Source organism: Miniopterus natalensis, chromosome 2, assembly GCF_054644295.1.
Source record: "Miniopterus natalensis isolate mMinNat1 chromosome 2, mMinNat1.hap1, whole genome shotgun sequence".
Lineage (NCBI taxonomy): Eukaryota > Metazoa > Chordata > Mammalia > Chiroptera > Miniopteridae > Miniopterus > Miniopterus natalensis.
The window spans coordinates 102872086-102899890 of NC_142082.1; the positions used below are offsets into that span (position 1 = coordinate 102872086).

The 27805-nt window shown below is 41.1% G+C and overlaps 1 protein-coding gene and 1 pseudogene across 1 annotated transcript in view; one reads left to right on the plus strand and one right to left on the minus strand.

Moving 5' to 3' along the window:
* ATP8A2 (ATPase phospholipid transporting 8A2) overlaps nucleotides 1–27805 on the minus strand; it is a 510308-nt gene that overhangs the window by 399505 nt on the left and 82998 nt on the right. The gene's annotated exons all lie outside the window — the stretch shown is intronic.
* On the plus strand, nucleotides 9834–11170 carry LOC107546457 (peptidyl-prolyl cis-trans isomerase D-like; annotated as a pseudogene).

A 27805-nucleotide genomic window follows, 5' to 3' on the forward strand; every position in this document is an offset into this window, starting at 1 on the left:
TAGGAGACGAGAAGACAACACAGTGTCCTAAGAAGGTTGTTCATGCCTTCATAAGCAGTTTAATTCACTTATTCATGAAGAGTGCACTAAACTGACTCATAGGAAAGAGTAGGAGCCATTGAGGTAACTAAAGGCAAAGGCCTCCCCCAGTGGGCCCTCCCACTGAAAATGACACTGACATCACTGTCCACATGGGAGTCACCCAAGAGATGTGCAAAGCCTATGCCGCCCACCCCGGCATAGACTCCTGCTGCTTTGCCAACCATCCCTCCCAAATTCCATTCTGGAAATCCCCTCAAATATAAAAATTCCTGCTGACAAACAGGGCCTGTCAATATTAAAACATGACACCTCACTGAAATGTTCACTTCATTTTACTAAACTACTGAAATTTCACCAGCTACAAAGAAAAGGTTAATAAGCTCACACTGACATTTTGATTTTCAACACTTTTCCTATTTCTTAGTCTACAGCTGAGAAAAAAAACTGTTGGGCACAGACTTACTCACAGCCTGCTCCCAGGATGCAGTAACTGGACCCAGACAGGGTACTACTACTAGTGCTGTCCTTCACAGCACATTATTATGGCTCACATAGACTTTTCAGCCTAGTCTTTATAATACACATCCCTTGCCCGGCCGGGCGTGGCTCAGCGGTTGAGCGTCGACCTGGGATCCAGGCGATCGGGGTTCGATTCCCGGTCAGGGCACATGCCTGGGTTGTGGGCTCGATCAATGACTCTCTCATCATTGATGTTTCTGTCTCTCTCTCTCCCCCTCCTTTCCTCTCTCTGAAATCAATAAAGATCTATTTTAAGAAAAAAAAAAAAGTATAATACACATCCCATGTGAAAAGTGGGGTAGATTTTAATCAACTTATAAATATACCTTTGAACATAAATCCATAAATTAGAGAGGCCCTATAATTCCTATTAAATAGTATATTTCTAAATCTGTTTGCTGTTGTTTTTTTAAATCAGTGAGCTCTGGACATGAAGCAGCTTATTTTACATAGAAATGTGGGCTGAGAAAAAGAAAACAGAGATGACATTTTGAGCACAGGCACGCTGCCAGGCAAATCTCTCCCTGTGCATGACTCTCAGATTAGCAGTTCCAAATGTAAGACAATAGATGCTTTTGGCTGGTATCTTTCAATGTGGCACCACTGAAAAGTAGGTTTTATTCAACTGCTTTACAAAAAAACTTGTGAACTTTATGATAAAAATCAAACAAAAATGAGTTGTGAGACTCACTCAATTTTACACTAAAAAGCTTGAAAGATCACTTTTAATGAGATTCTCTATCTTCAATAAAAAGGAACAACAAATATTTATTATGAAAATATCTGGCCCCAAGAAAAATGTGTACAGAAAGAGCCACAATTCAGGCCTGATTCTACCACTGCCCCCAAAGCAAAGCAAAACAGGTCAAAGTCTATTGCATTTAATTATAACATCTCTGACCCTTCACTCAGAATTCAATATACTCTTTCCAAACATAGGAAATGAACCCTATCAAAGGGTAAAGTTTAAGGCTGTCCCAGGTATGACAGGCTACAAGTCAAGCAAGGTGTGTCAGGACTCTGAAATCAAGTATCAAAATAGAATTGTCTAAATCCATCCTAATCATACTCCCCAAGTTTATGCTCTCAGTCAAGGAGACAGTTGTACTGCTGGTTGCAAGGGGAGGTCATTGCAACTAGTCCAAAAGGTCAATTCCCCATCAGCAGAGTCCAGGAGCTCTAACAATGAGTGAGATCTTCATGGGATGCTGGACTGAAGCAGACCAAGTGGGAGGCTAGCAGGAGGGGAAGTGAGGAGTGAACAGAGTTCACTAGTGTAGAATGCACAAAATATATAAAGCAAGACTGTCTGTTCTTTGTGTTGCAAAGAGTCAAAGGAGTTTATAAATACCAAAACCCAAGGCAAGTTGTGTCATTTTATTTTGGTTAATTTCTCACATAATTGCTAAACTTTATAATCAAATGTTTAATTTTAATTGAAAATGTTTTTAGATTTTGTGTACTTTCCAACATACATGATGAACTAACTATACAGCTCAAATTTTCATAAAGTGAACACACCCATGTAGCTGTCTACTTGAAATTTCACATGGAGACACAAAGAACATAGCCTTTGTGGCTGGGATACCAAAGGGTACCTAGCTTCTGATTCCCAGTTGTAAAATGCACACTCATTTACCACCTCTGCCTACTCAGGCACCACTGAAATACAATATACAGCCACATTTTAAAAACTAGGACTAGAATCATCAGCCAAGGAGAATTTTTTTGTCTACATGCCTCCACGATGCCTCCTGAGTATGAGCTGCAGCAAGAGCCCACAGAGAGGACTGTAGCCTGAAGAAGGGCCCTTGGCCATGTGTGAGACAAGAAGAAAGGTTTCTAGATTAGGAACTGTTTTCTGAGAAGATAGGCCAGCCCATTTTTAAGAAAGCAATTCAGTTCTAATAAGGGGATCACTGCCTGAGTCAAGGTTCTCCAGAGAAACAGAACCAACAGGATGCAAAGACAGAATGAGATTTATTATAAATGGGCTCAGACAATTATACAGTCTGACAAGTCCCGAGATCTGCAGTCAGCAAGATGGAGACCCAGGAGAGCCAACGGGGTGGTTCCAGTCCAAAGGCAAGAGAAATGCAATGTCCCAGCTGTAAGGCCATCAGACAAGAAGAGTTCCCTCTTACTTGGTCTTTCGGTCAACTGATTAGATGAGGCTTCCCCACACTGGAAAGCTCAATCTGCTTTACTCAGTCTATAACTCAAATGGTAACCTCATCTAAAATCACCCAGATTAATTTTTGACCAAATGTCTGGGCAGCCCATGGCCTGGTCAAATTGACACATTAAAATTACCCATCATCGTCGCTTATCAGACACAACCTCAGTGTGTCAGAGAAGCCTGTGGACAGGAAGGGAGATGCTTCACCCTGCAAACTGGAGGAGGCTCAGGAGGTGATGACACCAATGATGGAAGAGGGACTGAGGCAAAGGTGGAAAGCAAGGGGAAACAAAGAAGTCTCCAAACAGAGGAGCTCGCCAGGAGATCAGGGGTAAGAGTGTGGAGAAACTTCACAAGATAAGCTATAAAAGGCTAAAAGCAAAACCATTAAAAAAGCAGCATGATTCTTTTCTCACAAGTCCCCTTATCCTGGCTACAGAGAAACCTTACACAGCCAGACTGCTATACCCATGGCCAGAGATCCAAAGACTATTCCCTAGGCAACCACTGAAACCTCACAGGGAAATGGGGGGTGGGGGGCATCCTCCACATACTCATATGGGAAAGTCCTTCACCTAAAAGTAAACCTTGCTCTCTGACCCATACTCAGAGCACCCCATCAGTCTTCTATGTTCTCTCTCTCTCTGGAAAATAATCAGGTATGTGTAGAAGGTTCCCACTGTGAAAAAGAGATTCAAAAATGAAAACAGAGAAAAAGGAAGACTTGAGGAAACAGAGTAGCAAACTTTTAAAAATTATTTTTTAAATGCTAACACCCTCAGAGTCATAAGGTGATAATACATTCATGAAAAACAAGAAAAAGTTCTGAAAAAAATAAAGTCTATTACTTTTCAAGATAAAAAAAATAAGATTCTGTTTTTTAAAAGTAACAGAATAAAAGAGCTAGTAGTGGGAGTAGAAGAGTCATAGCCTAAGATAATGCAATCTAGGAGTAAAGAATAAAAGTGAGTAATCTCCCATAAAGCAGAACAAAAAACCAAGATGAAAAAGTAAAGGAAAGGAGATCAAAGGATACCAATATGAGAGTCAATATCCAACATTAAGACTTCTACAAAAACAGAGAAAGAGAACATTTAAAAATTATATTAAAAAATTTCCCAGAACTCTAAGATATAAGGTTTCTGGTTGAAGTACCCAAGACAAGAGACGTGTTCCAATATAATCTTATTGGAACAGAAAAGGGACATCCAGGAGAAACTTAGGATGTCTTTAAAGGTGTTTTAATCTTCAGAGGTGCTTAGAATGGAACCACTTTTTGAAGTGAAATCTAATAAAAGTAAACTCATCAGCATTATGTATGAAAATGGATATTCACTGTAGCATGTTTTCTAGAATAAAAGTCTGGAAATAAGGTAATTGCTCCTCATAAGACCATGATTGAATAAATTATGAAATATTATATAGCCATTAAAAAGAATGAATTAGGGCTATACCATTGACTTACAGGGAGTTTTGCAGTTGAGTGATAAAAGCAAAATTCAGAAAATAACATAATGTCCCATTTTTGTGGAGCACGGACAGCTTTCTGTATATGTATGAATATGTGCATATCTGTGAAAGATTACGTGAGTTTGGAGAAAATTATGGGAAGATATGTAGGTCATTAAAATAACTGTCTTTGTATTGGATTATGCATATATCCACAGAGTCAGATGGACTTAAAGCTAATGGAGCTTACGATCCAGGACATCTGCCCATTCCAAGATCCTGGGAGGGCTTTTGCATTATGTTTACCTGGTCAGGGATTTTGTATAACTTAGGAAATAGATCTGAACTCTGATCAGCTAAGGCCTGTAAGCTTTACAGAGAAACTACTTACTTATTGCAATATGTGTATCAATAATACTGGAGATTAATCAATAAAAAAAAAAACACACATATCAAAAAAAAACAAAAACAGCACAGGGAATTCAACTCAAGAAGTCAGGACGAAAGTTCTGGGATGATCAATTTACACCATATCTACAAAACAGTCAATCTTCCTAGAAAGGAAGTCCCTCGGGGAGAAAACAGTAGAACTGAGAGATTATTCTGAGACATTACTTTTATAATACACATTGTGTAGTATAATTATATAAAAAAAACTGTTCCAGTAGAAAAATGAAGCAATAAAAGCAAGTTACACTAGAAAAGAGACAAATATCCTACACTTCACTACTTGGCCCTGAGGTAAGTAATTTAAACCTTTCTCTACAAGAGAATTAAGAGAAATCATTTCTAAAACTAATTTAGAAACCTGGTGGAAAATTTCTAAAACTAACTTAGAAACCAGAGAGTTCAAAGTGGTTGCCTTTGGTGGAACAGAACCAGAATGGGATAGATGAAGCTGGAAACTGTTGATTTGCATAAGGTTCCGTATCATTTAAAGTTTTAAATATCCACATGTATTATTTCAATAATTATTTGATATTTTAAACAAAAATTAATAACATCTAGATATAACTGACAAGGAACCATCCATTCTTTTATTTTTAGCTAATGTCAGGAATGGCCATACATAAGGAGCTGTTTATTAGAACATGACATTAGGCTAAATACCTAATTCATTCTTATAATACTTCCCACCACAAAAAGATCTAGTAACCACTCATATCTGATACTAATCCCTACAGTCACTATGTTCTACCAGCAACAACCGAGCGCTAGGTCATGGATAAGAAAGGGAAATTCTAATCTGCCTTATATGTGTCTTATAAGAAATAAACATTAGGACAGCAGTCGGAGTACAAAACCTTTATACAGTCATTCCTTTGAAAGGAGCAGTCTGGCCTTCAACACAGGAGCCTCTACCCTATACCTCAGCCCACAGGAAAAATGAGAATAAAGTTCTTCCCACTCAAATGGAAATCACTTTATCCTGAAGAGTATCCGCTCCTAAGTTCTCTTGCTTCCTTTAACCCTCTGCCAAATTTCTAGAAGACCTTTTTTTCTTTTTATCAAACCACATCCTTTCTCTTCTTCCCAGCCAACAGCCTAAGGGGTCATCTTCTCTAGCAGCTTTGCCCTATTCATGTCTACCCAACACACGATCTGTAATCCATCCATTCATCTCAGCACTGTGTGGGTGTGTGTGTCTGTGTGTGTGTGTGTCTCTGTGTTTATGTCTGTGTGTGTCTATGTCTGTGTGTGTGTCTATGTCTGTGTGTGTGTCTGTGTGTCTATGTCTGTGTGTGTCTATGTCTGTGTGTGTGTGTCTATATGTCTATGTCTGTGTGTGTGTGTCTATGTCTGTGTGTGTGTCTATGTCTGTGTGTGTGTCTGTGTGTCTATGTCTGTGTGTGTGTCTATGTCTGTGTGTCTGTGTGTCTATGTCTGTGTGTGTGTGTCTATGTCTGTGTGTGTGTCTATGTCTGTGTGTGTGTCTATGTGTCTATGTCTGTGTGTGTGTCTGTGTGTCTATGTGTGTGTTCGTGTGAGAGAGAGAACAAGAGAGAGAAAGAGAGAGAGAGAGAGAGATGGAGAGAGGGAAGGGGTGGGTTAGGAGGGACTTCTCTCCTCTTACATGTTGAGCTCTAAATTGACCCCATCAAATATTCATTCTCTTAACCACCGCAGCCAGCCTCCGCCTGGTGGCAGGCGCCCTCTGCTGGCCAGACACCATACAGGGTTCTCCCCAACGTAAATCTTACTGGAGCCACAGGTCTGAACCAAAGGTCAAGTTCCTCAATAATTTTCTAACACGAATCCTCAGAGAGGCAACGTTTAAGTTAGAGCTTTAAAGCTTTACTTCATTTTAATAATTGGTCCTTGCATATTCATTCATGGTCATTTAATATAAAAACACAAAACACTGTAGTTCATTCCTAAGTAATCCTAAAATGCCTTCTCATCTTTTCATTTCATTTACTCATTCTGTACCCAGTTAATTTTTTAAAATCCAAATACGTATTTTGTGTGGCCTGGATATAATTTGTATACAAAATGCATACAATTTGTGGGTCTCACTTTAAGAAAAATACAAAATTATGAAAACAAAATAGAGCACAAAAGTGAATACACTTAAGAATGGGGGGACAGGAGTCACAACATAACACAGCTCCTGAAGGCTGAAATATACTACATTGCAACTTCCAGGAAACAGTAATTTTACTACCTGGCATTCTATACTTTTCTCCTCATATTTTTTATTTCATTTGCTTAGATCACTTCTTACACAACAATTTTGTAATAGTCTTTATAGAAAGAGTAGGAAGGTAACTCATTCTTTACTCTAGCTGCGGTTGATAAGTTATTTTTCATTGATCTTTTGGTCATGTTTCTTTCAGCTTTATAATTCATGAACAGTAACTTCATGTAAATTTTAATGATTATTGTCAAATTCAGAAAAATTCCTATCAAATTTTTTTTATATATAACTCAAAATCTTGAAGATTTCCCTGTAGACTAGCTTATGGCCCCATACATTTCAAAAATTGTTTCTCCCATATGACTCACACAGTTCAAGTATAATAAGTCACACTCATGTTTTGAAACTCTACACTCTCATAACACAACCCCAGTTGAGGTGGTGGTAGTGGGAGCATTTCTGATACTTGCTCTTATCTGGAACAGCTAATAATTTATCTAGTCACAAAAGTGACTGAACACCACATTAATATGTCTCTAAAACCAAACAAAATGTAAGTTCCAAATTTTCCTTATCCAAATCCCTAAAACACCACCCCAATGTCATCTAACAGGAGAGAAAGTGTGGTAACGGCAGAAGTCTGACTGAAAAGAGATAGCGGCCTTAGCTGATCAGAGTTCAGGTCTATTTCCTAAGTTATACAAAATCCCTGACCAGGTAAACATAATGCAAAAGCCCTCCCAGGATCTTGGAATGGGCAGATGTCCTGGGTCTTAAGCTCCATTAGCTTTAAGTCCATCTGACTCTGTGGATATATGCATAATCCAATACAAAGACAGTTATTTTAATGACCTACATATCTTCCCAAAATTTTCTCCAAACTCACATAATCTTCCACAGATATGCACATATTCATACATATACAGAAAGCTGTCCATGCTCCACAAAAATGGAACATTATGCCATTTTCTGAATTCTGCTTTTATCACTCAACAACTGCAAAACTCCCTGTAAGTCAATGGTATAGCCCTAATTCATTCTTTTTAATGGCTATATAATACTTCATAGTTTATTCAATCATGGTCTTATGAGGAGCAATTACCTTATTTCCAGACTTTTATTCTAGAAAACATGCTACAGTGAATATCCATTTTCATACATAATGCTGATGTTTACTTTTATTAGATTTCACTTCAAAAAGTGGTTCCATTCTAAGCACCTCCAAAAATTAAAGCACCTTTAAAGACATCCTAAGTTTCTCCTGGATGTCCCTTTTCTGTTCCAATAAGATCATACATTTTTAATTTTAATAGATAGCAAATTACTTCCCAAAAGCATTTCAGTAGTTCACATTTCCACAAGCAATGTATGGGACTATTACTTATCTCCATATTTCGGCCAGCAGTAGGTATTAAGTCTTTTTACAGTACTCAGCTCTATGTCAAATAATATAACATTGTAACACTAACGTGCATTTCTTCGATTATAACAAAACTGAACATATTTCCAAACAGCTGGGAGCCATAAAGCTTCGCCATATCCCCTCCTCGTCCACTCCGCTCATTCTCCCGTTGGCTTGTTGCTCTTTTCAGTGTCCATTTGCAAGAATTCTTGCTAGTGTCTAACTATTAACTTTAATTTATATTAAATAGTTTTCTAAACCATTCATTTATATATTTAGTTTTTTAAATGGCACTTTTGACATATAAAAAGGCATTGAACAATGTAGATGTTCAAAAAAAAATTATCGTGCTGTGGTTCAGTATTAAGAAAGACTTCCCCGTCCTTCCATTATATACATATACTATAAATATGGTCTCTAAGATTCTCTTTAAAGATTTATTAAATGTCAGTCCATAATTTTTTTGTTTTGTTTTGTTAATATTCACCTGAAGATAGTTTTTCACTGACTTTTTTTTAGAGAGAGTAGAAGGAAGGGAGGGATGGGGAGGGGGGGTTAGAGAGAGAGAGAAACATGGATGTGTGAGAGAGAGAGGGACATCTGTCGGTTGCCTCCCGAAGGCATCCCAACCGGGGCCAGGAATCAAACCCACAACTCAGGTACATGCCCTTAACCAGGAATCGAACCAGCAACCCTTCCGTTCGGGCCAACGCTCCAACCACTGAGCCACACCAGCCAGGGCAGTAATGTTTGCAATAAGAATTCATTTTTACATATGATATGGGAAGGAGTTCGATTTTGTCTTTATCCTGACAGATAGCCATACTGCCTAATAAATGGAATCGCACAATTAACCACTCCACTTAACTAAGATATCACTTTGCAATACATTCTGCTTTTCCAAAATTTTGACAATACATACATTTCTTAGCCCCAAGTTCTCAATGGAAAACTTACACACACACACACAGAGGATGCTAAAAGGAAAAACATTAGTTTCCATGTCTGTTTAAAAATGGTTATTGCATTTTTAACCATTTGGTGAAATAACAGAGAAAGTGGTTCCAACCTAAGTGCCTCTGAAGACATTTTTAAAGACATACATGCACATGTGCTTCATGATAAATGCAAATTCTTAGATGAGGAACTAGTTTCTTGAACTGTGTAAGTCATCACCTTAGGAAAATGTACCTGCAATTTTACTAGAAGTTCCTGCATTATGATTAATAATTCCAATCAGTATCAATGCTTTGATGAATAGAACATATTTTGGAGAATTAATATTATTATGAGCTGGTGGCAAAATGGTCATATGACTGTGGTAATATACTAAACAAAAAATAATCTAAGACTGATCCACAATATTTATATAATATTTAAGTCAATTTCTCAATCTTGTAGATTTTCAAATGAAAAGCACACTACATGTCACAAATAAGAAAATCCTTCTTATTGAAAACCAATGAGAATGGAATGACTGCTGAAAAAAAATTGAGAGGCAACATGAATGCATGCAAACACTTAAAAACGAGCCGATACTATGGTTAGAATTACAAATGTTCTTAGTGCTCCAAATCTGCATCCAAACGTCTCTGTAAGTCAAAATGTTGCACCTGTTCCCCCAAGCTAAGCCCTCCAACCCCAGTAACCCCCAAGTCTTCTTTGACATGGGTGTAGGAGTAAGTTGGTCAAATTGTCTCAGAAGTGTTTGCAGATGTTGTACCCAAACTGCAGAAAATTTTCAAGCATTGCGTATAGGAGAAAAATGCATTGGACCCACTGCTGAGAAGCTACTCCACTTCAAAGGATGCCTGTCCCATCAAATTATTAAGAAATTTATGATTCAGGGTGGAGACTTCTCAAATCAGAATGGGACAGGTGGAGAAAGTATTTACGGTGAAAAGTTTGAAGATGAAAATTTCTATTATAAGCACAACCAGGAAGGTTTATTGAGCATGGCAAATGGAGGCTGCAAAACAAATGGTTCTCAGTTCTTTATCACAACTGTCCCAACTCCCCATTTGAATGGGCAACATGTGGTACTTGGCCAAGAAATAAAAGGAATGGGTGTGGCAAGAATTCTGGAAAATGTAGAAGTGAAAGGTGAAACACCTGCCAAATTGTGTGTTACTGCAGAATGCAGAGAATTGAAGGAAGGGGATGATTAGGGAATATTCCCAAAAGATGGTCCTGGTGACAGTCATCCAGATTTCCCTGTGGATGCAGATATAGATTTAAAAGATGTAGGTAAAATATTATTAATAATAAAAGACTTAAAAACATTGGAGCCCGGCTGGTGTGGCTCAGTGGTTAAGCTTCGACCCATGAACTGAGAGGTCACCTGTTCAATTCCAGGTCAGGGCCATGCCTGGGCTGTGGGCTTGAACCCCAGTAGAGGGCACGCAAGCGGCAGCCTATGATGATGTTGCTCTCTCATCGATGTTTCTATCTCTCTATCCCTCTCCCTCCTGTTTCTCTAAAAATCAATAAAAATATATTTTAAAAAACAACAACATTGGAAATACTTTTTTTCAAAGCACAGAACTGGGAGATAGCCATTAAAAAATATACAAAGGTTCTAAGACATGTGGAAGGTTAAAAAGCTGTTACTGAGAAAGCTGACAGATCGGGGCTGCAACCTGTAGCTTTAAGCTGCATGCTGAATATTGGCACTTGTAAATCGAAGACATCAGATTGGCAGGGAGCAACTGACAGTTGTTTGGAGACTCTTGAAAGATCCATCAGATACCAAAGCACTGTACTGTAGAGCTCAAGGGTATCAGGACTGAACAAATACAACCAAGCATTCGCTGATCTTAAGAAAGCTCAGGAGATAGCGCCAGAAGATAAAGTTATCCAGACAGAATTGCTGAAAGTCAAACAAAATATAAAGGCACAGAAAGATAAAGAGAAGGCAGCATGTGGAAAAATGTTTGCTTAACAAGGAATTCAGTTATGCTTAAATATTACACATTGATGTATAAAGGCAATAAGAAAATTTAAGGGATTTTGTCTATTAATATATGATCCCTAATGTGTTTCCTTTGATAGTTCAGTTCCCCATTGTTTACAGTTTAGGAATACTGATACTGGTTCACTCTTAAAAGTGTTACAAAGGTGTTTTTTTTATTAAAAAAAAAAGTGTTTTTAATGAGAAACTGAATTTTGCTTCTTTTTTAATATATATATTTTTTATTGTTGACAGTATTACAGATGTCCTTCATTTCCCCACCTCCATGCTCCCCTCCCCCCAGCCCCACCCAGGCCTTCACCACACTATTGTCTGTGTCCATGGGCTGTGTATATATACATGTAAGTTCTTTGGTTAATCTCTTCTCAACCCCTCCACCCCCCTACAGTCACCTATGCCACTGAGGGTTATTTTCCTCTCAGAATGAGAATTTCAGAGGTGCTGATGCAGCAGCTCACAAATGTCAATGTCCCAGGCATCTTTATTCCATCAGCTTGTCACATTACTGTCACAAAACAGCTGCTCCCCTTCAGATTCACAGCTGTGTTCACACAGGAAGAAGGGGAACTATCTGGAACTAGAGCATCCCAGGTACCTTCAGCTCATCTCTTACTGGCCAGAACTGCACCTTGGACCATTTCTAGTTCCCAGAATTTTTAAATGGGCACAACAGTGACAAAATTGGTGGGTAGTATCTGTCTTAATGCATTTTGCTGAGAAAATTAAATGTCCAAGACATTTCATGACTTCTGGTTTTAAATATGTAGGTTGGCCAGGTGGCTCATGTCCCCAATCCAAGCCCAGTAAGGAAGCTGGACTGAGACTGTCCTTAGTATACATTGATTAGATTAGAAATGGTGCAAATATTCGTGATTTGTGTTTGGGGCATGACAAAAATTATGTGTCCATTAGAGCAACCATACAAGCAAAGAAACTAAAATCAGAGGTAAACAAAAATCTGTCCGCTCCCCTCAAATGAGCACTAAACTAAAAATAAGCAATGAGACTTTCAGCGGTGAGAACAGGAAAGGCTCTGGAGATCATGATTAGGTATTGTCTATGATAAATACAAAGTCAGAGTTTAGAAAAAACAAAAAGTAATGTCCTCTTTATTGTACAGTAATCACAATTTTGTTAATCTGGTTTCCTCTGAATAATAAAAGAGAAAAAAGCCCCGTCAGAGAGTATGGAATGCTGGTTTCTGATCTGAGCTCCAGCTTGTAGAAGCCACTGGACCTTTCTATGTCTCAACTTCTACTCTTATAAGTGAGGGCCACTTTTTTCCTTTCTGTGTCACGGGCCTTAAAACATTATGGCTAATTATAATTCTAGAGCAAGAAAGAACACATGTACAGGAGAATATAAAGGAAAACAACATTTAATAATAACATTTTAATAATATTATTACATAATATCACATAGATGTGTTACATAAAATAATAAGACATGTCGAGCCAGAGCCATGGACGCAACGGTTCTGAAAGGGAAGTTCTACCAATATAACATGGAATCCTCACCCCTTTTATACGCACAATACTGACTACTAACAGCAATCAACCCAAAACCTTATGTCTCTTCTAGCCTGAATATCAGAGAGGCTCTTTCACTAAGACAGAACACAAACCCACCCATGTCACCCTTGGCACTGTGGCCCTGTTTGGACACCTCTGAGACAGTACACTCACCTGCCAGAGCCGCCCAGCCCGGCTTGGACAGCTCTCAGCGTCTGAAAGCTCATTCAAGTCTTCCCTGAGTGGTCTCCTCTCCAAACTGATAAACAGGCCCCCCACTCAGGTTCTTCAACAACACCTCTTTAAATGGAACGCCAAGCAGCCCATGGAACACCTGCGAGGTCTACACACTATCGTACTAGATGCCAAGAACACACGCGACTCAACGCTGAGCCTGGGGGGGGCAGACAGGCAATTAGAGGGTGCAGTGACGACCACTGCAATGGCAATGAGCACAGGACACAACACAAGCACAGAGAAGGCGATGTTTTAGCCACAGGACAAGTGGGAGTGGGTTAGTCAGTGTTCTAGGCAGAGGAAGGAGCACATCACCCCATTATTCTGATTGCTCTCTCCTGAATATTACAATTAGTTTCTATTGGCAGCTTAAAGGGTTAACTTGCCCTATATTACCCAAAAAAAATAAATGACAGAGGCATGATCCAAACCCAGGTCCACCCGACTCCAGACTCTGAGTTACTTGTGTTGGGTTCTAGTCCCCTATGGGAATCAGATGATAATAACTGACCTGCTCCACAGGAAAATGAGCATACACCCACTTGCAGCACTCCAGGCTTCAAAGTTTCACAACACATTCATTTTACCAATAACATTATGATGATATTATGAGGCTCCAAGCCTGAGGTCCTCTCTGGATAAATTACATAACCAAATATCTCCATTCATTTCTTCCTTTTCACTCCCAATCCCATCATAGCCTTTCGGAAGCCCTCTCCATCTCACACCTCCTAACCAAAGCCCTTGAATTGCCCACAGTGGCACCTCACTGCTTTCTGACACACTGCATAACATATCCATCCCCCCATTCCAAGCAATAGCTAGTATTTGAAAATGTATTACTTAAGTAATTGATTTCTGAGCGGCTGAGTCAGAATGCAAAGCCAGGGGCATGCTATCTGAACTTGCACTTCTAACAAACACATCCTACCTCTCTTTGAGCTCCCAGCATGTCCTTCTAACCACTGAGCTCTCTCCAGTACAAGCCCCTGCTTTGCACACACTTGTCCCTGTTCGCCGAACTCACCATGCTCATTTCTCTTCTCTCCTTTCCTACAATCATACTCCCCTCTGAACATGCTTGCCTGTTCTACCCATCCTTTGGGACCTCTCCTCAGAACCCTAGGGGACAAATGACCCTTTCCATGAAGTCTGAGAAAATTTACCTCACCCTTCAGCATTGATCTCATGCCACCTTCCATTACAAGTTATTCATGTATATGTGTCTTGTCTCAATTGGATTCTGGAGAACTAAATGCTTCTCAGTGCGTATTAACTACATTTTCTTATTTTCCCAGCTTTTTAAATTAAAGTATAGTTGACATACAATATGATATTCATTTGAGATGTACAACATAGTGATTTCACATTTATATATATCTTACTATGTGCTCACCACACTAAGTCCAGTAACCACCTATCACAATGCAAAGTCATCAAACTATTATCTTCCCCTTCCCCTTTTTCACCCATCCTTCCACCCTCCTCCCCTCTGGTAACCATCAGTTTGTTCTTTGTTTCTATGAATCTGTTTTTGTTTTGTTTTGTTTGTTCGTTTGTTTTGATTTTTTTAAATTCCACGTGTAAGTGAAACGATGAAGTATTTGTATATGCATCCCTCTGTTCACTGCAGTATTATTTACAATAGCCAAGATATGAAAGCAACCAAGATGAATGAATAAAAAAGATGTGGTATATATAGATTATTACTCAGCAATAAAAAGAATGAAATTCTGACATCTGCAACAGCATGATGGACCTAGAGGGTATTATGTTAAGTGAAATAAGTCAGAAAAATACAAATACCACAGGATTTCACTTATATTTTCTGTATTCTTGATGTTCTGGCATCTGGGGCATCACTAACCAAGGATGCACTACCTTCCAGAGTTAGCTAATTCCTAGAGATAGCAAACTACTTTCCTGAGAGCATGTCTTTCATATGTAATTCAACCAACTGGAAGCTCATGCCACTCCATTACCTCCTTTATTGAGCTCTCACACATCCAGTCTGCCCTAATATCATCCCTGGGCCAGACACCACACAACTAGGCGCAGCCCCTATGTCCCAGAGCCTACTGAAGTTATTCAATCTGTCGAATCCTAAGTCTGCTTACACTGCCCTGCCTTTCCCGCAGAAACCACAGTGAAAGCTGCTGCCCACACTTTCCCCTCCCTCCCTCTGCCTCTTCACTGACACTGAGCTTCCCCGTGCGGCCCCGCTTAGCAGACATGCCTCCTGCATCCAGGGAACTGGGAGCACAAGCTTCTTCCTTCATGGCATCATTTCTGCATCTGTGTGTCTTAAGGGATTCAAACAAACCCTGGGTGCATTTTAAAACACACTGAGATTGCATCTCTTTTATTACCCCCCCTTTTCTGCCCAACCATACTGCTGAAGCTGTGTCACATACATACAGTAAGAGGAAACTATGTCAAAGAAATACAGGCACAGACTGAAGGAAATAAGACACTAAGGTTTACTTTTTCAGGTGTGAGCAAATACACAAAGCATACAAGAAAAAAAATGTGTATGGAATATATTTATATGCCTCAAAAGAATAAAAACATACATAAAGTTTGTAATTCTATATTTTATTTGGCCTCAAATGATCGTGGTATTACTCTCATCATCTCTGTATTCACTTTAATTTCACTTTACTTCATTTCTCTAGAATTGCATGAGCACTCCCCAAAAATGATCGCATGGACCCGATCTATGCCCACAGTGTAACACTAATGAATTTTTAAAAATTTAACTAAGCCTGGGGGGAAAATGGGGACATCTCTAACAATCAAGATAAATTTTTAAAATTTTAACTAAGTCATTTAAACCCTTTTTGTAAGTTTAAAAGTATCTTTAATGAGATAAAGTTCATGTGCATATCCTGTGCTGTGATGCCCGGATATTTCTATTGCACCTTCAGAAAAGCTCTATCATCACACTGTTGAGTTCACCGGATTCTCTAGGATGAACAAGGTGCTGGATACTTTCCCTGATCATTTGTGATGTCTTGTGTGACATCTAGTTCACCACACTGTGCCTTCTTTTCAAGTTCAGGGAAACAAGCATCTTATTTATTTTTACCATACTGCCAAGTAATACAGGATCAAACAGTGCATTTTTGGAGGGCACTCCGATATCTTTAAAAGGAAGCATTTGTGAGGAAACAATGTAGTGTCCCTCACTCTGACACATACAGCTTGGTGAACGGTGGGATTGTGGTGTCTGGGGAGTTCCAGTTGTCCTGCCCCAGGACTGTGGGGTGAGAGCACGTTGCTGTGAAGAGCTGTGACAACCCCTGAAGATGATGGTGATTCCTGACAGCCCAAACTCCAAGGCACAGGTCCTCAAAAGTAAGAAGGCTGGCTTCAGGTGAGACCCCGGAGATTCTGGCCCTGGACTCCCTAAAAACCACCTCTGGTTTCACCACAGCGTCCACCACTCTTTTCTGCTCCCATCCTCTGCCCTTGCTGCTTTCTCTGCCTGGTGCACCCCCCTCCCAGGCCCTTCTCTAAATGGCTCCTTCTATTCCCAATATCTGGACACAAACATCACCTCCCAGAGAGGCACCTGCTGATCTTCCCCACCCCATCCTGACTTTTCCTTACATTCTCTGTGTATTTTTTGATAGCCCTTACTATAATCTGAAGTTATCTAGTTGTTTTATTTACTGTTTATCTTCCTAACTAAATCACAAGCTCAAGTAAAGCACTCAGCAAATATTAAATAAAAGACTTACGGAGGAACAACAAGATGGCGGCGTAGGTAACAGCTGCACCCGCCGCCGCCCGCAACCACATCAAAATTACAACTAAAACACAGAACCACCATCACTCAGAGCCTCCCGAAATCTGGCTGAACAGAAGCCCCACAGCCAGGGAACTGAGGAAGCACCAAGACCAGTAGGAGAGTCGCAGACGCGGGCGGATGGGGGTGAATCACTGAGACATCCCGCGGGCCCACACCCGGTGCCACAGTTGAAACCCGGGAGGGAATCTCGGCGGCGGGGGTTTCCAGGAGGAGGGAGGGGTCCCAGCCCCACAACAGGCCCCCAGCCCAGGGTTCCAGACAGGGAAGAGACGTCCCCACAACTCCGGGCTGTGAAACCAGCGGGGACTGTGGCTGAGGGTCGGGGAGGCTGCGGGAGCCCCAGCAGCTCCTCCTAAAGGGCCCGGCACGGACTCGGATGCGCTCCCTCTGAGCCCAGCGCCGGGCAGCAGCCTGAAAGGACCTGGGACACTCGGGGGGAACTAACCTGCCTGAAATTGGGGCGAGAGGTGGGGGGGCGGCTTCCTCCCAGGCAGAAGGGCTGGCGGAGGCCATGGCTCCTTTGGCGAGTCCTCCCCGCACACAGCCGGCAGGCAGGCGGCATGTTTGAATCGCCAGCACCTGACTCACACCTTTGGCCCCGCCCCGTGATTCCCGGAGGCCCCGCCCCTCCCCACCTGCAGCTCATCCAGGCCATTTCCAGGGGCTTTTCTATGCAAATGGCCTCTCAAGCCTTATGCTTAGGACTTTCCTAAAATCTCTCAAACAAGCAGCAGTGTGCCCCATACAGCTTGACAAGGGGCCCCAGGCCTGGCACTAGTGGCAGCTGCACTGGCTCATAGCTTGGCCTCTCCTGGGCTCCTCCAAGCCCAGCACAAGTAGCAGCCAACTACGGATTGCTGTGTAGCTCATGCTGGGTGGCCCTGGGCAAGGCACTGGCAGAAGCTGACTTTGCACCTCCCGGGAGGCCCTAGAGACAGTGCACCTCGTGATCAGACTCTACCACGCTGGATTACAACCCTACCACATCCACGAGTGACACTCAAGGGGTGCACTTGGTAAACACCAAAGCTCCACTGAAGTAAATCCTGATCCATAAGGGTGTCTCCAGCACAGCAGCTCTCTGGCTGTAGTTGCAGCTGGTCCTCACAGCTGACTGGCCTGGGGGTCAGTTCCTCCCAGGGATGCCAACAGCAACCAAGGCTCAACTACAACAGGACAGTGCACACAGCCCACACAGGGGAGCACCTAGAAGGCCCAGCTCAGGTGACTGGGGAGGCTGAGTCACTGGTCCCTATAGGACACCTACTACACAAAGCGACTCTACCAATTCCAGGAGACACAGCAACTCTACCTACTACATAGAAACAAACACCTGAAAGCAGCCAAAATGCGGAGGCAAAGAAAAATGTCACAAAGGAAAGAACAGAAGAAATCTCTAGAAGAGGGACTAAATGAAATAGATCCAAGCAAGCTAACAGATAGAGAGTTCAGAATTTTGGTTATAAGGATGTTTAAGCAGACTGTTAGGGAAATAACTGAGAAAATCAATAATATAATAAAGTACCAATTTGAAATGAAGGCTACATGAGCTGAAATGAAGAATAATTTACAGGGAATCAACAGCAGAGTAGAGGATGCTGAGAATCAAATCAGCAATTTGAAACATGAGGAAACAAAAAACACCCAACCAGAAGAGCAAAAAGAAAAAAGAATCCAGACATATGAAGATAGTATAAGGAGCCTCTGGGACAACTTCAAGAGGCCCAACATTCATGTTATTGGGGTGCCAGAAGGGGAAGAAAGAGACCAAGGAATTGAAAGCCTATTTGAAAAAATAATTACAGAAAACTTCCCCTACCTGGGGAAAGAAATAGACTTATAAGTCCAGGAAGCACAGAGGAACCGAAAGAGGCCCACAGCAAGACACATCATAATTAAAATGCCAAAGGTTAAAGACAAAGAGAGAATCTTAAAAGCAGCAAGAGAAAAGCAATTAGTTACCTACAAGGGAGCACCCATACGACTGTCAGCTGATTTCTCAACAGAAACTTTACAGGCCAGAAGGGAGTGGCAAGAAATATTCAAAGTGATGAAAAACATGGAACTACAACCAAGATTGCTCTACCCAGCAAAGCTATCATTTAGAATTGAAGGTCAAATAAAGAGCTTCTCAGACAAGGAAAAGCTAAAGGAGTTCATCACCACCAAACCAGCACTACAGGAAATGTTGAAGGGTCTTCTTTAAGAAGAAGCTAATGAACAAAAGAATCTGACGAACTAAATAGATCCAGAGACATTGACACATGTAACAGATGATCATATTTCAGAGGAAAGAGGGAAGGGGGGTGGAGGGTGGGAGGAGATTAATCAAAGAAGTTATATGTATAACCCATGGACACAGTTAATAACGGGGTGAAGGCCTGGGAAGGGGGTGGGAGAGAAGTGGAGGGGACCAATTCGGGGGAAAATGGTATACCTGTAATACTCTCAACAATAAAGATAAATTTTACAAGTAAAAAAAAAAGACTTACTGGAGAGGAGAATCAGCACCTTTCTTGGCAGAGTTTGAGATAATAGCTACACAATTCCCATATAATAAGAAAGAAGGCAGTGCCCACATGAAGAATTATCGCCATCCAATTTAGGAATTAATATATACCAGGCAATTAACCTTTGAAACAACTCTACTCAGTGGGCACTAACTTAACAAAGGTGGAAACAGTTTCAGAGAAGGTACCAGACTTGCCCAGGATCACATGGCTGGTCATAGTTATGCCAAGATTCAGGCCCAAGTGTGTCTGGTTCCACATCTCATATTTTGAAATAGTACCAGGGCACCGGTTAAGAAGTAAGAATTATATCTACAGTAGAGACATAAAATTATACCTTTGTAAGACACATTCAAGACCCACATTCCTTTGAGTTTTTTTCTCTATTTTAATACACTAGCCTTTGCCAACGTGGCCTTAAATGTTACAGACTCAGTCCACTGAGGGTTACTGTCTTAGTCCATTCAGGCTCCTATAACAAAAAACACCATAGACTGGGTGACTTATAAACAGCAGAAATTTACTTCTCAGTTTTGCAAGTTGGGAAATCCAAGATCAAGGTGCTAGCTGACTTGGTACCTGGTGACAGCCAGGCACCTGGTTCAAAGACCATCATCCTTTTGCTGAGTCCTCTGGCAGTGGGGTAGAGGGAGCTCACTGGGTCTCTTTAATAAGGGCACTTGCCCTCATGCAAGTAGACTATAAAACTGATATTCTAATAAAAACATTAAATACTGTATTACAAAAGCACAGAAGTCCATTACTATGAAACATGACTTGCATACAAAGGCCAACTCCACCAGTGCCTAAGAGAACAAATTGTTCCTCCAAGTCAGAAGGGTTTTCAAGACCCCACCTCTCATTTATTTTAAGGACAGGAATGTATTTCTCAAAAATGGAATTTGGTTGAAAGGGCTGTTAGTGATCACACCACTTGCAAATGCTGAGCCTGCCACCTCCCACTTTACTGTAATAAGGAAGACAACACTGACGAAAAATCCAGTGTCCCAGACTCTCTTCTCTGTGCGCATCTGTGTGTATTTTCTTTTTTGTATCATTTACTTGGTCTTCAAAAATCCCTTCAGAGTAGGTATCAACTCCCAATGTTCTCTAGTAAGGAAGTTGGGGCCCATTTAGTTTGTTACCTTTTAGTGTTTTGAAATTTCCTTAACCAAAAACTGTTCCTGTCAGGAGCTAACTATTGTAAAGAGAAAAATATATTTTCACCCTTTTTACTGTAGACTTCATGCAGAGCTTCCAAATAAGCCAGAAGCAAGAGAAAAACTACCCAGTTGTCCAACATTCAGGCAGCAGCTGGCAAAGGACTGGCAGGTCAGGGAAACTGAGGTAAATCAGACCACAACTTACACAGAACTGCGTTCATTCCCCAAGATGCTCTCAATCCTTCTGTTCCCCACCCAGTCTCCTCTTCAACAACTATTCATTTTCATTACATAAAACCATTAGTTGTAGAATTGGCCTAGTTTAAAGAATCTACATTCTCACTCCCTCCACAGAAGAGTAATTTCCAAAGAAGTTGAACAATACAACCAGATTAATCTCAGGTGACTCTCAGGGGAACATTGGTGCTGGGAGGAGTCAGTTCTGGTGGGGAAACTGCTCAGTCACTACTGACTGTGCCGAAAGGAACAGGAATCCTGTCCTGTGTTCAGAGGGTTTGACTGCAGGTGGGGAGACAAAACATACTCAAAGCAAGAAGCTTGAGCTGTGCAGCCCAGATCAACGTATACACAATACGAAACTATATTAGATCTTGGCTATGGGGAGCAAAAAGTATTTTGAAGGAATAAAAACGGCAGAACATGGGGGGGGGGTGGAGATGAGGTAAGGGTCCCCCCAGGCCCCATCTATGCTCCCAGCTCTCCCGATGGGTAGCACAGTCTCCATTGACCCTTCCGAAAGCCAATCCCTCGGCTTCTGGAAACCAGCATAAATGCCTTGTCAACATCTTAAACTTCAGCTACTTCTGAGACAAGGACATACCACGGCCTGTTCGAGGTGGGTGAAGTTAGATGAACTCCACCCTCGGGCTGTGACTGGAACATTCTCACCTTCCCGTTCTTGTTTTGTTGGCCCAACTCTGTTCACTCACAGTCCTGAGGAACAAAAATGCCAAAGATGGGCTCACACAGATATTAACTAAAGAGAAATCTGAGGAAATGCCTAACTCGGGCAGTTTGCAAGGGGAACATTAAATGGATATGAGAGGTGAAAGCTGTGATAAGAAGGAAGACAGTGATCCAAGGGACGCCAGTGAGCAAAGAGCCACTGGGGACTGGGAAGAACATGGAGTTCATGGGCTAAACCTCAGGTGTGTGGGAGTCTGCCGACATCGCAGGGACAAAAGAAATCATGACTGTCACGCTTACCACAGGCTTCAATCAGAAGGTACCGAAAGGATAAATAGGAAGGTAGAGTTAACTGTGACTGAAAACAATTACTAAAACGTCAGAAGCTAAAAAACAAAATCAACAAGCAAGCAAAACTGAAACAGGCTCATAGATACAGAGAACGGACTGATGGCTGCCAGATGGGAGAGGGGTGGGGGGAGAGGGGTGAAAAAGGTGAAGGGATTAAGAAGCACAGATCGTTGGTTACAAAATAGTCACAGGACGTAAAGTGCAGCACAGGGAATACAGTCACTAATAGTGTAGTAACTGTGTACGGTGCCAGGTGGGTACCAGATTTATCAGGGTGACCACTTAGTAAGTTACATAAATGTCTAATCACAGAGTTGCACACTTGAAACTAATATAACATTGTATGTCAATTGTAATTGAAAAAATATTTAAGAAGAAAAATTTCAGAAGCTTCAGATCTGTTTTTTATCCTTATTTTTCAGTTTTGGGGTTTTTTTTCATCATTTTTTTATTATTGTTTCAGGTCTATGTTTAGCACTGACTATCTCAGTGAAAAAAGTATGACATCTCTAAGGCCCTTGATACATATTTCTGAGCTGCTTTTCAGAAATTGTCAGTGTAAACTCAGTAGTGGGTGAGAAAGTCTATTTTTACATCATTAACACTTCATTTTTCTTAAATATTTATAAATTTAGTAGATGAAAAATTGTATCTTATTTTAATTTTTATTTCTTTGAAATCCTGGATTTTAGACCTTACCCACTGACTCTTAGATGATATATAGTTCATATGTCTATTGGCCAATTTAATGTTTTTTATGACTTTATAAGTATCCTTTGCCCATTTTTATTTTGTTTTCAGTTTTTAAACAAAGATACAGGTCCTGTGATATCAAGAATCCCTGCCCTGCAAAACAAAACATAGAACAGGTTATGTTCCTGAGAGTCTCCCCTCTTACCATACAGTCCTTCCCACATGCACTTCTGCCAGACAAGCTCTTGTACCCTTTGCAGCATGGTTATGCTCCCAGGAAACCTAACAAGATACTTATGGGCATTTCAGCATCGCCAGAGAGAATCCTCTGCAGTGGTAAAAGGTCAACCTCCCTCCCCTCCCCCCACCCCCCCCCACACAGTCCCCACTTGAAGATTTATCTATTATATACAAAAGTAAATGCAGCAGACCCAAGCTTACCTTTTCATTTCACTTTGTTTTTTACCAAAGGATTAAGAAACTAAAGTATATTATTTAACAAAGCAAAACCAAGTGGGCCCTTAACAAACCCACATGTGTTTTCTGACATCACCTTGGTTCTCTGCACCAAGGAGCCTGAGTGGCTCTCTGTCCGGGTCACCACATTAGCTGTGCCAGCCCTTCGCTCTCCACAACCTCTCTACCCTCCCCTGCCCAGCACTTTGAGTCTGTGCCTCTCCCCATGACATAGGGTAAACTGAAGCTTTTGGCTGGACTAGATCCACCTTTGCAGCCACAACACAAACTGACTGCTCATCCAAGTCCACACTCCGCACCTGAGCTCAGGAGCCTCCTCCAGGATCTGGTGCCTTCTATGACCCCAACCCAACATCTTTACCCTCCTCTCTATTCCATTGCTTACCACCCAGCCTATAAACATGCTGGGAATTCTTTTTACCAAGATATTTTTAAAACAAAATCCCTCACTAACTTTTCGCGTCTTTTACCAGCCTCTCTCCATCTCCCTTCATTGCCAACTTCGTTCAATAAGACAGGCCTACCCTGCCCTCCTCCTTACTCTCATTCAGCCACAACCCGTCTTCTGACGCTCTCGTTCCCTATCACAATGGAAGGGTTGTTGCCCACACCTGATGCTATCTGCCACTTCCCTTCTTGAAGAGCCATCCTTGCCATCTGCAGCCCTCCCTTTCTGGTGACCACCTTCACCTTGGATGGCTCTTTTCCTTTGCTGATGAATCCTTAGACAGGGATCTTTCCTGAGGTCCTGCCATCGGCCTTCACTCAACATCCTGAGCCATCTTTGCCTCTCCCAAGGTTCAGATTACCACCAGTGTGCACAAGGTCACCAAACCTACCTCCAGCCTTGACCTTTACCCATAAGCCCTCTCTGGACCAATATATTTAAACTCTGGATACACCTCCCTGCCTGTCCCACAGACTCTGCAAGGTCAAGATGGCCAGAACCGCCAGCTCTGCCTCCAGTTCCCCCCATTCGGGTAGCACTCCCACAGTGAGTTTCATCAGCCAAGCCCGAGACTCGGGAAAGGAGCAAGGAAACAAAAGTGAGACACAAAATAAAATGAACACACTATCAAAAAGTTATGACAACAAAGAGGTCAAGTGCCCCTACTGAATGGAAAAGGGATCTCGGTGGGGATTTAGTCTTTAACTTGAAAAAAAAACAAATTTATGAGCAGTCATACAACACAAACATGAACAAAAAGAAAGCAAAAGTTGTAATATTAGCATCAGAGTCAAGATTAAAACCAAAAAAACTAATAACAGTAATGCCAAAATGCTAATTACAGGTTTCCGCACTATCTGAAAGCAGAGGCTCCTATGAAGCCACTCGTAAGTCGAAATGGAATAAAGCTAAGAAGCCAGTACCTTAGGACACATCTTGCTAACAGATGCACAAATTAAATCAATAAAGCCAACTTCACAGACACAGCTCAGGGCCCTGGCGGCCGGGTGCTCAGATGCTGAGTGTGGTTCCAGGGAAGGAGCTTAGAGGCGCCACTCTTGACACTCGGGTGCACACTGCCTCTATAATGACTCACTTTGAAAAAAAAAATGCTGAATGCTATTTTCTTTCACTTTCACCTTTTTTCTTAAAAGCAAAAATCCTCCAGATCTCTTTTGCTTAGCAAAGCAGGTACTAATGTAGGTCTTTTGTAAGTGAAGTGGCATTAAAGCAAACTTTCAAAAGTGGGGGATACCTGTATGCTATGTTACCACCAACGTGGAAGTTCTATGTACTAAACAGCATAGCATGAAAACATGTAAAACAAAAATCACAAGCAAGCTGACCAAAACACTTGTAACAGGGGACTAATGCTATTATCGGACTAATTGGATAAGCTAAGGATGCAGATTTGAAAAATGTAATTAAAAAGTCTGAACAAATGAGCTTTGGAGCCTATAGGGAATCTCTCTTCCTTCCAGGTGCAGTTCCCGAGAGTAAGCCCCTCACTCCTGGTCACTGTCCCAGATGCCTCGGGCACGAGGACCAGCAGCAGCAGGCGTCCCAGTAATAACTGGCCAACAGGTCAACTGAAACGCTGCTCCAGCAGGGCCAGGCCACCGGCTCAGGGATTTCAGAACTAGAAGAGACCTTGAAAAAGAGACCTTTGCACAGGAAGAAGCTGTATATACATGTATATCCACGTAGGGGCAGGAGGGGCTGTGGCTCAGGAGTCAGGGACACTGCATGCCGGTTCGGACCAGGCAGGCTCGGCTCCGCCACTGACACTGGCTGAGGGCAGAGACCCTGTGTAACCTTGTCTGACACCCAGTGTTTTGTTTTTTTTAATCCTGGCAGGAGGATGTTTTTATTGATTTGAGAGAGAGAAAGGATGAGAGAGGGGGAGAGAGAAACATCAATCTGTTGCCTCCCATAGGTACCCCCACTGGGGTTCAAACCCACAATGTAGGTATGTGCCCTGACCAGGAATCCAACCTGCAACACTTTGGTGTGTGGGACGACGCTCCAACCGACTGAGCCACCCAGCCAAGGCCCCAGTGGTTTTCTAACAGTCCCCTCCTCTAGGTCACAAAATTATTTTCAGTAACAATCATGAAACAGAAACATACAAAAACAAGCAGAAAAGAAACAGACAGAAAACACTGTCTTTATTAAATTTTATCAAAATATGCCAATAAATAAGAATAATTCTTACTACAGTACAAAAAAGAGAAAGGCACAACTCTTTATTCCATCATTTTTATATCTACATAACAGAGTGAACTTTGGTGCTTTGGTTACAGGCTGCTATAATATTTATGTCACAATTGTTTAGTAACAAATAAGTGAAATTTAACAAAACCAAAATACCTGCAAAGCGCATAATTTAGACAATTCCTAAATCATACCACTAATGTTATGTTTTATTTTCTTGATTTGGTCTTCAGTTTTAAAACAAAGAAAAATTATGGAAAATTCCAATTTTAAGATTATAATTTAACTTAGTCCGTGTACACTGGGGGCTGGAGGGTTACCTGAGACTGCTCCTAATGGATTTCCATGTAGAACACAAAGCTTATTAAAAATAATAAAAATGTGCCAATGTGAAGCATATATGGGCATATGTTACATATACATGTAATCTTTAAGCCTAATAGTAATCACAGCAATTGTTTAGAATTTAGTTCTAATGAAGACTTTTCACAAAGAGTATTTTTATTTTTTTTTAATTATAGTTGGCATACCAAATATATTAGTTTCAGGTGCACAGCACAGTGATTCAGCATTGTATATAAATGATCACCACAGTAAGTGGTGATCACCACAGTAAGTCTAGTCACCATCTGTCATCATATATATTTATTATGATATTATTGAGTCTACTCCCAATGCTGTACATTTCCATGACATATTTTATAACTGGGCATTTGTACTTCTTAATCTCCTTCCCCTTTTCTACCCATCTTCCCACACCCACCCCTCTGGCAACCATCAGTTTGTTTCTGTTTTGTTTTGTTTTTTAGATTTCACATATAAATGAAATCATACAATATTTCTTTCTCTATCCAACTTATTTCACTTAACATGACACTCTCCAGGTCCATCCATGTTGTCGCAAAAGGCAAGACTGCATTCTTTTTTATGGCTGAGTAGTACTCCACGTGTGTGTATGTATGTGTATATACATATATCACTTTTTTTTATTTTAAATTTATCTTTATTGTTGAAAGATTACTGATGTCCCTTTTTTTATTTTCCCCCACTGACCCCCTCCACCATCCTACTGTCCTCTTCCCAGGCCTTTACCATACTTGTCTGTCCTTGGGTTATACATATATGCATAAAAGTTCTTTGGTTAATCTCTTGCTGCCCCACCCCCTTCCCTCTGAAATACATCAATCTGTTGCATGCTTCAATGACTCTGGATCTATTTTGCTTGTCAGTTTATTTTGTTCATTAGATTCCACATATAAGTGAGATCATGTGATACTTGTCTTTCTCTGACTGGCTTATTTCTCTTAGCATAATACTCTCCAGGTCCCACCATGCTGTCTCAAAGGGTAAGAGATCCTTCTTTTTTATAGCTGCATAGTATTCCACGGTGTAAATGTCCCACAGCTTTTTTATCCATCCACCTACGGATGAGCACTTGGGCTGTTTCCAGATCTTAGCTACCGTAAATAATGCTGCTATGAACAAAGAAGTACATATATTCTTTCTGATTGGTGTTTCAGATATCACATTTTCTTTATCCACTCATCTGTCCATAGACACCTAGGTTGCTTCCATATCTTGGCTATTGTGAATAACGCTGTAATGAACATAGGGGTGCATATATCTTTTTGAATTATTGTTTTTGTTTTCTTCAGATAAATACCCAGAAGTGATATTGCTGGGTCATATGGTAGTTTCACTTTTTTTTTTTGGAATCTCCATACTGTTTTCCATAGTGGCTCCACAAATTTACAATCTCATCAACAGCGCACAATGGTTCCCTCTTCTCCACATTCATGTCAACACTTTTTATTTTCTTTTGTTGTTAATCCTCACCCAAGGATATTTTTCCCATTGATTTTTAGAGAGTGGAAAGGAGAGAGGAAGGAGGGAGAGACAAAGAGAGGGAGGAGGGAAGGGGAGGGGGACGGAGAGGGAGAGGGAAACATCAATGTGAGAGAAACATCAATGTGAGAGACACATTAATTCATTGCCTCTCACACATGCCCAGACTGGGGCCAGAGATTGAACCTGCAACCCAGGTATGTGCCCTTGACCAGGGAATTTAACCCGAGACCACTGAGGCACACCGGCCAGAGCTTGCTGTCTTTTTTTTATAACGGCCATTCTGACATGTATGAAGTGATATCTTGTTGTAGTTTTAATTTGCATTTCCCTGATGATTAGTGATACTGAACATCTTTTCATGTGCCTGTTCACCATCTGTATGTCTTTGGAGAAATGTCTATTTAGGTCCTCT